Here is a 15,820-nt window from a genome sequence, read left to right on the forward strand (position 1 = left end):
AGTAAGGTAGATTTCTCTATAAGGAACGATGTCCTCCGAGTAAGAACCAATTTTTCACTCAAGAGAATAGTTAAAAATGCACTATTTCATTTATAAGAAAAAATCGAAACGGATTTTATGGAGTTTTCATAAAAAATTATTACTTTATTTATTGTTATTATTACATTTTTATTATCCTATCTTTGTTTATTTTTTTTACATTATTACAAAATTAAATTTTTAAAAATAAAAAATGCTTAGGTAGAGTCACAAAAAAAAGTCTGTATATACATACATTTTTTTTGTCATTATGTGTCACTCCTATATTCAATAGCAATATTTATTTAATTCCTTTTATATTATTTTTTTTTAATAATTTTGTGATATTAATATAAGAAAAGTTACTTGTTTTTTTTTAAAAAAAAAATTAAAAAAAAAAAGGAAACTTAATAATTACATATATTAAGGAACGGCCAAGTTAGTAATTACATATGTTATCCCAATTTTTGCACTCTGACGTGGCATCACACGATGGTGACACGTGCAATCAACCTCGAGTATCTGCTCGGAGAGTATGGCCCGAGCAGGATACCTCGCTGGCATACTTGAAGCAAACCGATCAGCGATCCGCGCAGAGGAATCAACACTTAGCGAATTTAGCTTTCGCATTATGAGTCATCAACGAAATCTCAATAACTCGGGGATCAGATTACCGGATATGGCATACACACGATCCCACGATTAGTGTATACTGCGTCAATCCCACGATCTTTGTACTCAGCATTAATCCCACGATCTTTTCTGTTTATATCCATTGTAACGAGAAGGGAAACACTTCCTCTCCAAGTTTACAGCCCTATAAATAGTGATACATGTTCACTGGACAAAGGGTCGTAAACAGTTTAGTCGAGACCTTATCTTAAATATATTATCTAAGAATTCTTATTCAGAGATACTGTTGTAAGAGCTATAAGAAAATGAATCTTTCTCCTTGTTCTTGAGTCAATACAAATAACGAAGATTAGGCTATTACCGAACTGCTCGGGCCTGAACCTCTATAAAATTCTTGTGTCTTTATATTTGTTTTACTATATATTGATTGCTATAAATCACTTATCGCTTACTAAATAAGACTCATTGTCGTTGGCTAAAAGCGAAGTCAACAACATATATAAGATTTCCACATTTATAATACACCGCCCCTAATTCCAAACTCTAGGATTTTAAAAAAAAAAATTACTAATAATTGTCAAAAAAAAAGTTAGCTTAATAAGAAGAAGTATTATAAATATTCTTTTTGAGAGATTTTGGTGTAAAAATTTTCATAAAAAAAAAAAATAATAAAAGATTTAGTGATAGACTTTGTTTGTTTGGTGATTCCATTGATGGTTAAAAATAAAAAGTGTTCTCTGTATGATTAACGATTGGAGTTTGGAAGGAACACAATTTTATAATAAATTCTCCTTGTCAAACACAAGTTAAGATAAATTATCTCAGTTCAAGCGGTAAGGTATATCTATTAATGTAATTGTGTCGTTTATTTGATTGTGAGGAGACAAAAAGCTCGTGTGTGGAAGAAAATATGACCAGATCCACTAATTTATTTGATTACTCTCATGTTGTGCCTGACAAGGAGAATTTATTATAAAATTGTGTTCTCTCCAAACTCCAATCGTTAATCATCTAATGAAAAAGAACACCTTTTAACTTCATCAATGGAAGTCACCAAACAAACAAAGTCTATCACCAAGTCTTTATATTTTTTTTTTTTTATGAAAATTTTGACACTAAAATCTCTCAAAAGAATATTTATAATACTTTCTCCTTTAACTCTTTTTTAAATTTTTTTGGCAATTATTATTATTATTTTTTTTTTAAATCCTTTTTACAGTTTGGAATTAGGGGCGTGTATTACATGTGTAATTACTAACTTTTCATTTCTTTTTTTTTTTTTAAAAAAAAAAAAAATAAGTAACTTTCCTTATATTGATATCACAAAATTATTAAAAAAATAATATAAAAGGAATTAATTAAATATTGTTATTAAATATGGGAGTGACACATAATGAAAAAAAAAATGTCTGTATGTACAGCTGTTTTTTGTGATTCTACCTAAGCTTAGCGTGCGACAATCAAATTATTATATAAATAGGTATTAAAAAATTTTAAATTATATATTTATTAAAAAAAATAATAAATTTATATAGAAAACTTTATAGAATTCTTAAAAAAAATATCATACAATTTCTTATCTTTATATATTAAAAGTGCCTATCTAACGACATTTATTGGTTTAACAGAATATTTTAAGAATATAAGAATATTCTGTTAAATTTAATATAGATAATTAGCTCTCCGTTAACATTTTGAAAAAAAAAATAATAAATTAAACACTTAAATATAAATTAACCCATTCAACCGCAATATATTAAACCCTAAAATATAAATTACTATTCAATCGCTTAGATGGTCTTATACCTCCATCTATACTGCAATTCTTCATCTTTTTTTTTTCTCTGGTTTTTCATTGGTTTCTACAAAGGTAATATTTTTAAGCACAATGTTTTTTAAGTTTCCAAATATTCTATAATTGTTGTAAAAGATTTTCGTTATGACTTTTGTCCTATATATAAAGTGATACATATATAAATCTAAGTTGTGAATAAAAAGAAAATTATACATTAACAATCGAATTGTTTTTCTTTTAGATTGTTATTGGATTTTCTTTCTTTTTGTTTCTTTTTAGCTAGAAAGAGACATTAAAATTTTATTGAATATATCTTGTGATATATAAATAGGAAAAGCTGATCATCAAGGTGAAATATGTATGCAGGCAGTCATGGATTTTTATACAAGTGTGAGTCCACTTATTCCAATGGAGTTTTGTGTGGAATGAGAACAAGCCAAATGTCACCTAGATATGTTGATGATCATCCACATGATGATTTTATTGCTGAATAAAGCCTTGGTTCTTGATTCTACTACTCCTGTCATTAATAATTACAATAAACTCTTTGGTGGTTCATCAAATTAAGAAATAGAATTTGAAGTATTGGTAAATTTTTCATCTTCTTTTCAATTGCAATTTCATTATTATAATTATTTTTTTTCTTTTTTATTTTTTATGTTTTTGGACTAGCAAAATGGTCTTCATCGCAATAAACTCATCATTCAATTAGCCCTATAAAAAGGACATTTGGGTAACATATAAAAAAATATTTTTCTCTTGGTTTATTTCTTTTGTACAAATAAAAAATTTATTTAAATGAATATATGCAGATGAAATCATTTAAGCAAAAAACTTGTAGATGTATCAATTAATATTCTTATTTAGCTATGATATGGTAGTGATGCAGATGGACCAATTGAGATTTCTCATTTTTTTTAAAAAAAAAATATTAAAAAATAATTTGTTCATATTGTATATTTTTTATTAAAAAATATTTTTAAATTTTGATATTTGGAGTAAGTTAAATTTTAAATATTATTTTAAATTAAATTTGAATTTTTTTATAATTTAACCTGATGGGCATGGTCATTAATTGTTGAAAATAAATTTAGGACGAATAATAATTTTTTTTTTCTTTTCAAATTACTATTACAAAGTAAAATAGTAATTTTTGTCTTTATTCAAATCACTATTATGCTTTAAAATTTTAACAATTATCACTGTGTTGAACATTATTAATTTTAAAATTATAATATTAAAAAATAATTAAAAACTAAAATAAACTAACATACGTGACTTGTCACGTAACTTCAACCTAGTATAAATAAAAAAGCACACAATTTTTTTAAAATGTATATTATAGTGAAAAAAAAAAATAGAAACTGAACAATAAATCCATAGAAAACTAATCATATAATTTTAAAACAACTATCATCACCGTATCTCATTTTTAATTACCATTGCATTTAAAGTTGATGTCATCACCGTATATCACCTAATATTGTTCAAAATATGTAAATACTTACTTTTATTATGTAAAGAGAAATGGGTGATAAAAAATAATCAAGTTTAGGATTTTGATATTTTTTAGTATATTAGCTAATAATTTCATTTGATAAATTATATTAGTTAATATTAGCGGTATATCTTGTTGGAAATTATTTTACCAGGATCTTAGATCTACTCACAAGTATGTTTGTTAACACCCTAAATATGAACTTTCTAAAACGATGAAATAAACACGTATAAAGTTTAAGAAACCTTACATTGGGTGCAGCGAAATTAAATGACTCCTTCTGTTCAGATCTCTAACCGTTGTATCCTTTCTGTAGCAGAGTATTATCAAGATCTGAACCTGGATCTCTTTCTCTGAATCTTTGATGCTGAAACTCCTTTGCTAATGATCTTTCTTCACGATCTTCTTCACTATGATTGAGGTATTGCTTCCTGTGTGTGGGCACTACTCTAATCACTAAGGTAATTTCGAAATTATCAAGGAAGAAGAGAGAGAGAGGGTGGCGGCCAAGGTAGAGAGAGAAAGGCTTAGGTTTTTCTGATTCAGAAGTGTAATTTTCGTGAAGCCTTCACTACCTATTTATAGCATTCCACAAGGGTTAGGTTTGAATTATTTGGCATTAAAACAATGAAAATATCAATTTAAAATACCTACAAAAGTGGCCGGCCATGGCTTATTGGGTTTGGGCCTTGCTTTTTGCAATTTTGCAATTTTAATATTTTTGTATCTGATTTTCTCAAAAATGCCAATTTTCTAATTCAACCATTTAAATGCCAATTCTAACTATTTAATAACTATAAATAATTATTAAATAATATTGTCATTTATCATATTTATTAATTGAACCATACAAAGTATCATAATTAACAAATATGCCCCTAACAACTCTTTCTTTACAATTTCGCCCTTACTTAGTGAAAATTTCACAAATAGACATAGTCTAATTTGAGAATTATAATTGATTAATCAAAACTAATTACATGAGTCTTACAAACAATATTATCTCAACTAGTGCGGGGACCATGGGTCTATATAACCGAGCTTCCAATAAGTAGATCAAGAATTTAGCACTAAAATTCACTAACTTATTAATTCTTCGTTGAATCCACGCATAGAACTTAGAATTGCACTCTCAGTATATAGAATGCTCTATATGTTCCACCATATAGACGCATCATTAGTTATCCATTGTTATAATCCTAATGTGATCAATGATCCTCTATATGAATGATCTACACTGTAAAGGGATTAGATTACCGTAACACCCTACTATGTATTTTATCCTTAAAACACTTGACCCCGTATAAATGATATTTCAGCTTATGTGAAATGAGTACTCCACCACTTATGTTCGTTTGGTCAAGCTCGAAGGAGATCATCCTTTGCTTACTATTCGCCAGATAGAAGCTATAATTCCATGTTTATGTTAGCGCTCCCACTCAATTACACTACCGTGTTCCCGAAATGTACGTATCACCCTGACCTAAAAGTAGGCTTAAGTAACAAATCAAAGAACACGAATAGCCTTTCAAGATTGAGCCTAATCATAACAGGATTAAGAACATTTGATCTAGGATCAACTAGGCAATATTGACTTGAATATATATTACGGTAAGTTTAATAAATCTAAGTCAAAGTTCAATATCGGTCCCTTCCGATGCATACTCCATGCATCCAACCTGAGCTTTACTTTAACCAATGTTCTGGAAAGAACATAGCATTTCTCCAAATGCAAGTAAACTCTTGTTGTAGATTATCATATCAGTAAAACCCTGTGTCTGATAAATCTAGGAAACTTTATTCACATAGTCATGTTTACTTTCCAATGTGATGACAATACAATAAACAGGATCAAGTATGTGAAAAGGGTTTAAGATGAATTTATAAATCAAATAGACAAGCAATTGATAAAGTGAACCAAAACATACACAAATGAATGAAAAAATACTTCTGTTTCTTTATTGATGTTGAATAAAATAGATTACATTGAAATGGAGTTTTATTTAGGACATAAAATCTAACAAACTCCCACTTGCACTAATATAAAACTAATTAGTACATATCAATTAATCCTAAATTCTGACGGTGCTTTTCAAAGGCTGTCACGGCCAGGACTTTGGTAAATGGATCAGCTAGGATGTCCTCTGTGTCAACTTTCTCAACTAGTACATCCCCTCTTGCGACGTATTCTCTGATAATGTGATACTTCCTTTCAATGTCTTTGCTTCTCTTGTGGCTTCGAGGTTCTTTACTGTTTGCTATTGCTCCATTGTTATCACAAAGTAAGACCAGAGGCTTTTCCATTCCAGGAACGACACCTATACTGGTGAAGAACTTTCTTAGCCAGATAAGTTCTTTAGCAGCTTTGGCTGCAGCTACGTATTCAGCTTCCATAGTCGAGTCCGATATCGCGGTTTGTTTAGCACTTCTCCAAACCACTGCTCCACCCCCAAGAGTAAACACCATCCCAGATGTAGATTTCCTGTATTCAAGACTTGCCTGGAAATATGAATCAGTGTAGCCTATGGGATTTAAAGCACCACCCTTGTAGACTAACACAAGATTCCTAGTACTCTTCAAGTATTTCAGAATATACTTAACTGCATTCCAATGTTGTTGTCCTGGATTCGACTGATACCTGCTCACGATTCCAACTGCATAGCAGATGTCAGGTCTAGTGCATAACATTGCATACATTAGACTTCCAACTGCAGAAGCATAGGGAATTTTCGCCATGTCCTCTATCTCTTGAGGATCAGTCAAAGACTGTTCCTTACATAGACGAATACCATATCTAGAAGGCATGTTTGCCCCATTGGTGTTATTCATGGAGAATCTCTCTAAAACTTTGTCAATGTAGGTTGTTTGTGAGAGAGCAAGAGATTTGTTCTTCCGGTTTCTAATAATTTGAATACCAAGAACATAGGCTGCTTCACCCAAATCTTTCATATCGAATTGAGTGTTAAGCCATTCCTTGATGTGAGTCATTTTCTTGACATTGTTTCCAATAATCAAAATGTCATCAACATAAAGGACCAGGAATACTACTATTTGGTCTTCCTTGAGTTGGTAAACACAAGGTTCATCTTCATTCTGAAGAAAGCCGTAGGTCTTGATGATTTCATCAAACCTTTTGTTCCATGAGCGAGAAGCTTGCTTAAGTCCATAGATAGACCTATTTAATTTGCAAACTTTCTTTTCCTGACCAGGAAGAACATAACCTTCTGGTTGCTCCATATAGATGGTTTCTTTTCATAATCGAAAGCACCAGCTATGGAGAGAAGAATTCAGATGGATTTGAGCATGGCAACAGGACTAAAGTTTCCTCATAGTCCACGCCTTCTCTTTGGGTATAACCCTTGGCTACAAGTCTAGCTTTAAAAGTTTCGACTTCGCCTCCAGCTCCTCTTTTCTTCTTGTAAACCCACTTGCATCCTATCGGATGATAGTCGTCAGGTGCGTCTACATATTCCCAGACTTTGTTCTTTTTCATGGAATCCATTTCTAAATCCATGCCGGCCGACCATCGTTTCCGTTGCGGACTAGCCATTGCCTGTTTACAGGTTAATGGATCGTCATCAATACCGTCACCTACGACCATATTGATTTCACCATCCAAGCCATAACGAGCTGGTTTTGTTGAAACCCCCCCACTACGACGAGTCACGAACTGAAGGTGATCTTCTGAACAGAAACTTCAGTAGTAGATTTCTCAGTTGGTTCATTTGAGGGAGTGGGATTGTCCTCTTCACGTGTGGAAGAGAACGGAACATTGGAAGGACTTATATCTGAAAGCATTTCCTCCAACACTACTTTACTTTGTGATTTGAAATTCTCAATATAGTCATCTTCAAGGAAAGTTGCGTTTGTAGAAACAAACACTTTATCATCCTTGCGACTATAAAATAGTCCACCCCTAGTCTCTTTAGAATTACCGATAAACATGCAAACTTCAGTTCGTGATTCAAGTTTGCCATCTTTCTTTCTTAAGACATGAGCAGGGCACCCCCAGATTCTGTAATGGCGTAAACTAGGTGTACGACCAATCCATAGTTCTAAAGGTGTCTTAGGGATTGATTTAGATGGAACAACATTTAAAATGTCGGTTGCCATCTGAATTGCATATCCCCAGAAGGACGTAGGTAGAGTTGAAAAACTAAGCATGGACCTAACCATTTCCAAAAGCGTGCGATTCCGTCTTTCTGCAACTCCATTTTACTATGGAGTTCTAGGGGCGGTTAATTGGGATTCAATTCCAAGTTCAATTAAATAATCTTTGAACTGCATATCCATATATTCTCCACCCCTATCAGTTCGCAAGATCTTTAATGTTTTACCTAATTGGTTTTGAGCCAATGCGTGAAATTCCTTAAACTTTGCGAATGTTTCAGATTTCTTATGCATAAGGTAAAGATGTCCATATCTAGAGTAATCGTCAATGAAAGTGACAAAGTACTCATAACCACCTCGGGCTTTGACATTCAAAGGTCCGTAGACATCAGAATGTACTAACCCTAGGGGTTGTTTGGCACGCTCTCCCTTTGCAGAGAAAGAACGTTTAGTCATTTTTCCTTCCAGGCAGGACTCGCATACTGGCAATTCACCTAAGACGACATTTTTCAATGGACCGTCTTTGGTTAGCCTATTGAGTCTATCAAAGCCTATATGACCTAAACGTAAATGCCATAGATATGTTTCATTATCATCAACGATCTTTTGCTTTTTGTGGTTTCTAGGTTTAGCTACTTTAAAAAGTTCGTTATGTAAGGCAAATGGTGTTTCTGGTCTAAGAACATAAAGCCCCTGTTCCATGGATGCAACACAAATTTGAATTGTCATTTCGAGAAATGGTAGAACCAGAACTCGAAAAATCTAATCTGTATTGTTGCAATTGTAAGCATGAAACAGAAACCAAGTTTCTACTGAAATTTGGAATGTATAAGACATTGTCTAATTCCAAAATTCTGTTTTGAAACTTGAGTTTGGCTTTTCCTCTAGCTCTAACCGAAACCATTTCGCCATTACCAACTTTAAGTTTCAACTCTTCGGATTTCAAATAATTCCAATTCTCAAGCAATTGCAATGAACAACTTACATGATTTGTAGACCCAGAATCAAGAATCCAAATGGATTTATCATTCTCTAACACACATGATTCGAAGACTAAAGCATTACTGCTTATTCGTTTGTTAATTGTTGTTCTTGCTGGTTCATTTTGTTGTGAAGTATAACTTGAGGAAGTGGAATCACTTTCTCTTATCTTCTCAACTAAGCTTGAAGTAGTAGGATTTATGGAGTTATGAACTATTTGCTCTTCAGAATGAACAATTCCCAGCTTACCTGCTTTCTGGAATTTAAAGTCCATCATGAGCATATGTGAAGTATTACTTGACAAGGAGTTTATAACTTCAAGTTCAATTGCTAAGATATTAACTAGGAGTGGAATGGGAAGAGGATTATAGACACTGCAACACATCAATAAAACAGAAGTAAGGTTTTGGTTCAAAATTCATACACAAGTTCAGAAAATAACAAATAATCACATATGTTATAAAAATACTAAATCTAACATAGTTTATTTTCCAAGGTTTCCAACATAATGAAATACAGTGTCCCGGTAGGCGAGAGTCAAAGATAACATTAGTTGAATAGAGTTGTCAGCTCATCTAAAATAAAACCATTTTAGCAACCTTTTATTCGATCAAAATGAGAATCCAACGTTGTCCCGGTAGGCGAGAGTCAAGGTTATTCTCATTTTATGAGCTTCCACCATTGTTTCATGTTCTATGAGTTTATCTCTAAGTAGTCACCGTAGGGGAGAGTCTAATAGAGACGAAAACTCACAAAACACTTATCAAATGAAATCTTACGGTGTTAAAAGTGTTCAACGAATAACCATCCATAGGGGGACGAAGTCTAGCGTCTCGAGGTTATATTGAAAAAATTTAACTATTGTAAGACCAACAATGGAGATCGAATATCTTTTGATTAAAAGCTCATTATTTAAAAAAAATATGTATTTTGTATAATCATATTATTCGATATTATAATAATGAAAAATTACAAATTAAAGTTGGTTTAAATGAAAAATCAACTTTAATTAATTTTCAATTATTATTTAATTTGAAAAATAAATTCAAATAAATATCGAACAAGTTCCATAATATAATAATGAAAAATTACAAATCAAAGTTGGTTTAAATAAAAAATCAACTTTAATTAATTTTTAATTATTAATTAAATTCGAAAAATAAATTCGAATAATAAATGGAACAAATTTGAAAATATCTTGTTTAAGTTATTTTAGAAGAATCTAAAAAATCAACTTAAATATCTTTCAAATCAGATTTAATTAAATTAAAATTAAGTTGTAACCACTTAATTTGAAGATATTTCATTTTAAGTTAATATTCGAAAAGATATTAACCTAAAAAATATCTAAAATATTCCATTTTAAGTTAATATTCAAAAAGATATTAACTTAAAAAATATCTAAAGAATCTTAATAACCAATGCCTAAAATTCCTCAACTTAATTTTGAAATTTTAAATCCAAAAGATATTCAGATTTAAGTTGGTTAGTTGTAGATAACTAAATATCAACTTAAATAGGAATATTTAATGAAAAATTTAAATTAAGCTTCAGAAAGAATCTAGACGGTTATAATTCTATATTTAATTAAATACAAGAAAATACATATAGTTTAGCTTAGAATATAAAATCTTTAAACTATGGTTTTCTTAAATTAATTTCAAAATAAATGAAATTAATTATGTTGCAAATCAATTTTATTAGGTTAAACTAGTTTAATTAACCTAGTACAGTTATTCAAATCAGGCAAATGGGCCTTCACAATTGGGGTGGTTCATGTGAGGGGGTGCTGGGTTCAGTATGTCGTACCCACTACTATGGCTCCCAACTCTCACACAAGGCCCAAAAGAGAGAAATTTAACCTTAAAATGAACAACTGTTATTAATTGAATAAGCCCAAAACTAAATGGGCCTAAATAAAATCTATCAAGAACTATGATATTTTATTTAGCAACATTAACCTATATGCATCTATAATGAAATTAAATACATAGGCTCACACATGCACACTTTGGATGGGTCCTATCATGTTGCTAGGTCATACACAAATGAAAGAAGATTGTAAATATACCTGTTACAAATTATTAACTTGACCAAAGGGAGCCATGAGTTAAAATCAGATCATTGGATCTGTCAACAAGTTAACCATGGCTATTTGTAATCAAGCAATAATAGGTTTTGAAAACTTACACATAAGCTAAAACACATACTCCTGCAACAAGGTTAGCTGGATAGTTGGATGAAGGATTTATTTAATTTTAAATTAAATAATTAATTTCGAAATAAATAATTAATTAAAAAAAATATTTTCGAAAATTTAAAAAAATTTGAAAAAATTCGAAATTAAATTAAAAATTTAAATTTAAAATTAAACCTACAATTTTAAAAAATTAGGTTTCAACCAACCTAAATATCATTTCAAAATTTGCTAACTACTTTAAAATATTAAATGTTATTTTATAAATAAAAATTAAATAAAAAATTAAAAAAAAATAAATGAATATCTTTTTCAGATTTTAAATGTAATTTCAATAAATAAAATAACAAAATTTAAAAGTTAGCAAGATATCTTACATCTATTTAAAATTACATGATTATAGTTATCTTATTTTAAATTTAAATAAGGTCAAATTATTTAAAAAAAAATTAAATTTAAAATATTTAAAATCTAACCTTAAATTTAAAAATAAGATAAGATATAATCAAATTTAAAAATAAGATAAATTATTAAGCAAAAAAGATAGATACTAACTATTTTTAAATTCAAATTACACTAATATCATGAATTAAATTTAAAAAATATTAAATTAATTCATTATGATCATTAGAGTTGAATTAGGAATAGTAATAGTATAAATACAGAACTACACAAAAAATCGGAAGTTAATTCCATGAAAAAGCATGAAAAAACGAAGAAAAACAAAAAAATTGCAAGCTGTACGGACGGGATGCAGTGCATACCCCTCCGCGCGTGTATGCAGGGTGCTGGGCCGAGTTTTCTTGGCGGAATCATGTCGTGCATGATTTCCGCGCGCGCAGGTGAGTTTCAACACAACTCCGATTTTTTGGAATCTTCGAAAAATCATAACTAATTCAAATTAAATCGAAATTGAGTTCTGTAAAAAAGTAACTTGCTTAATTTTTTCCATACTATCCAATAAAAATAATTCCAGAAATAGATATTCAATTATTTTTCACGAAAATTCACAAACACCAATCAATCATCAAATAACACTCAACACAACATGATACCATCCAAAAACAAAACAAACAATCGTTTTAAAGTCCAAATTTTTTGCAAGCAAATCAATTACCATGGCTCTGAGGCCAGTTGTTGGAAATTATTTTACCAGGATCTTAGATCTATTCACAAGTATGTTTGTTAACACCCTAAATATGAACTTTCTAAAACGATGAAATAAACACGTATAAAGTTTAAGAAACCTTACATTGGGTGCAGCGAAATTAAATGACTCCTTCTGTTCAGATCTCTAACCGTTGTATCCTTTCTGTAGCAGAGTATTATCAAGATCTGAACCTGGATCTCTTTCTCTGAATCTTTGATGCTGAAACTCCTTTGCTAATGATCTTTCTTCACGATCTTCCTCACTATGATTGAGGTATTGCTTGTTGTGTGTGGGCACTACTGTAATCACTAAGGTAATTTCGAAATTATCAAGGAAGAAGAGAGAGAGAGGGTGGCGGCCAAGGTAGAGAGAGAAAGGCTCAGGTTTTTCTGATTTAGAAGTGTAATTTTCCTGAAGCCTTCACTACCTATTTATAGCATTCCACTAGGGTTAGGTTTGAATTATTTGGCATTAAAATAATGAAAATATCAGTTTAAAATACCTACAAAAGTGGCCGGCCATGGCTTATTGGGTTTGGGCCTTGCTTTTTGCAATTTTGCAATTTTAACACTTTTGTATCTGATTTTCTCAAAAAATACCAATTTTCTAATTCAACCATTTAAATGTCAATTCTAACTATTTAATAACTATAAATAATTATTAAATAATATTGTCATTTATCATATTTATTAATTGAATCATACAAAGTATCATAATTAACAAATATGCCCCTAACAACTCTTTCTTTACAATTTCGCCCTTACTTAGTGAAAATTTCACAAATAGACATAGTCTAATTTGAGAATTATAATTGATTAATCAAAACCAATTACATGAGTCTTACAAACAATATTATCTCAACTAGTGTGGGGACCATGGGTCTATATAACCGAGCTTCCAATAAGTAGATCAAGAATTTAGCACTAAAATTCACTAACTTATTAATTCTTCGTTGAATCCACGCATAGAACTTAGAATTGCACTCTCAGTATATAGAATGCTCTATATGTTCCACCATATAGACGCATCATTAGTTATCCATTGTTATAATCCTAATGTGATCAATGATCCTCTATATGAATGATCTACACTGTAAAGGGATTAGATTACCGTAACACCCTACTATGTATTTTATCCTTAAAACACTTGACCCCGTATAAATGATATTTCAGCTTATGTGAAATGAGTACTCCACCATTTATGTTCGTTTGGTCAAGCTCGAAGGAGATCATCCTTTGCTTACTATTTGCCAGATAGAAGCTATAGATTCCATGTTTATGTTAGCGCTCTCACTCAATTGCACTACCGTGTTCCCAAAATGTAAGTATCACCCTGACCTAAAAGTAGGCTTAACTAACAAATCAAAGAACGCGAATAGCCTTTCAAGATTGAGCCTAATCATAACAGGATTAAGAACATTTGATCTAGGATCAACTAGGCGATATTGACTTGAATAGATATTACAGTAAGTTTAATAAATCTAAGTCAAAGTTCAATATCGGTCCCTTCCGATGCATACTCCATGCATCCAACCTGAGCTTTACTTTAACCAATGTTCTGGAAAGAACATAGTATTTCTCCAAATGCAAGTAAACTCTTGTTGTAGATTATCATATCAGTAAAACCCTATGTCTGATAAATCTAGGAAACTTTATTCTCATAGTCATGTTTACTTTCCAATGTGATGAAAACACAATAAACAGGATCAAGTATGTGAAAAGGGTTTAAGATGAATTTATAAATCAAATAGACAAGCAATTGATAAAGTGAACCAAAACATACACAAATGAATGAAAAAATACTTCTGTTTCTTTATTGATGTTGAATAAAATAGATTACATTGACATGGAATTTTATTTAGGGCATAAAATCTAACATATCTTTCTCTGAAAAAATTGTATATATGTAGATAATTTTTTTAATACATATATATTTATTTATTAGTTATTATATAAGGTTGTATAGCTTTATTTTTATTATTTTTAATTGATTAGTGATCTTTCATTAAATAAAATAGAATTAAAAAAATAGAAAAATGAGAGAATTTAAATAGAACAAAAAAATAACAAAAAAAAAAGAGAAAATTAAAAAGAATAAATATTTAAAAATATTAATTTTTTAATTATTAATTAATTATCATAAATATTTTTATTTAATAGAGATATATGCAATTAAATTAGATATAATAATACTAAGAGAAACGTGTACATATTTTTATGTATTGTGTTTTTTCTTATAAGAAAATAATTAGTTTATATTAGGTATTTTTATGAAAATTTATTAAAATAATATAGTAAAATACTAATTTGTAGATTTATACTTTAATAAAATATTAAAAATGAGAGAATTAAGGAGAAAAGAGAAAAATAGGTTTGGAAAGATTTTAGAGTGCCACGTCATACTTCTCATTTATAGATATACATAGATAGATGGGTAATACATAATTAAAACAACCAAAACCAACTACACAACAATACACTTTAATATGTCAATATCTACTAGTTACATTGTGTCAATTCAAAATAAATAAAAAAGAAAAAAAAATACCATTATATTTAAAAAATGTGCCAATAAATAAATTAAATGTATGAAAAATTTGTGCAAAAAAAAATTATCTAGGTGATAATACAAACAGAATTTTTCTATTCTATTTTTGGTTTATAACCAAAGAAATCAAATCAAGATAAAAGTTTTATTTATACTATCTTAATGTCTTATGCTATTTTATTTTACCACCTACAACCTTTTATTATCAATTTAAAAATTATGAATAGTATTAATATAACCCTATTACTAAGTAAAAATATTTGCCAATTTTAAAAAAAATAAATAAAATTATTATTTTAAATTTTCAACTTATTGTTTAAATTAACAATTATTTATTCATTTTAAAATTTTAAATTTCTTAAAATTAGCAATCCTTATTTTTATTTTCAAGTTTCCAATTTCTTAAAATTAACAATTCTTATTTTCATTTTAAATTCTCCAATTAGTTTAAATTAACAATATTACTTATCATTTCAAGTTTCGAATTTGTTGAAATAATAATTTTTTTTATCATTCTAAAGTTTCCAATTAGTTAAAATTAATTTCCAATTTAATTTTTAACATTTTAAATTTACTAACTTATTCAATTTACCATTTTTTTTAAATTTTTTTAATTAAAGTCTAAATTAAAATGTTACTAATTTACCAAGTTACTATTTTTTTTTATAATTAAACTCTAAACTAAAATGTTACCAATTTACCAAGTTACTATGAAAGTCATCTTTTGGCCGACCAGATTATGCCTAGATTCTGGCCGGCCATACAAGTTCACCCTTGCTTGTCTATAGGCTTCTCTTGGCTGGCCAAACATGTTGGTACAACTCCTTGATGGCTCGCTTCACTCCTTTCGGTTGATGCTTGACGGTTTTACCATATCTTGTTTGGAGACCC

The sequence above is a fragment of the Cannabis sativa genome, chromosome X, assembly GCF_029168945.1.
Source record: "Cannabis sativa cultivar Pink pepper isolate KNU-18-1 chromosome X, ASM2916894v1, whole genome shotgun sequence".
In the NCBI taxonomy this organism is placed as follows: domain Eukaryota; kingdom Viridiplantae; phylum Streptophyta; class Magnoliopsida; order Rosales; family Cannabaceae; genus Cannabis; species Cannabis sativa.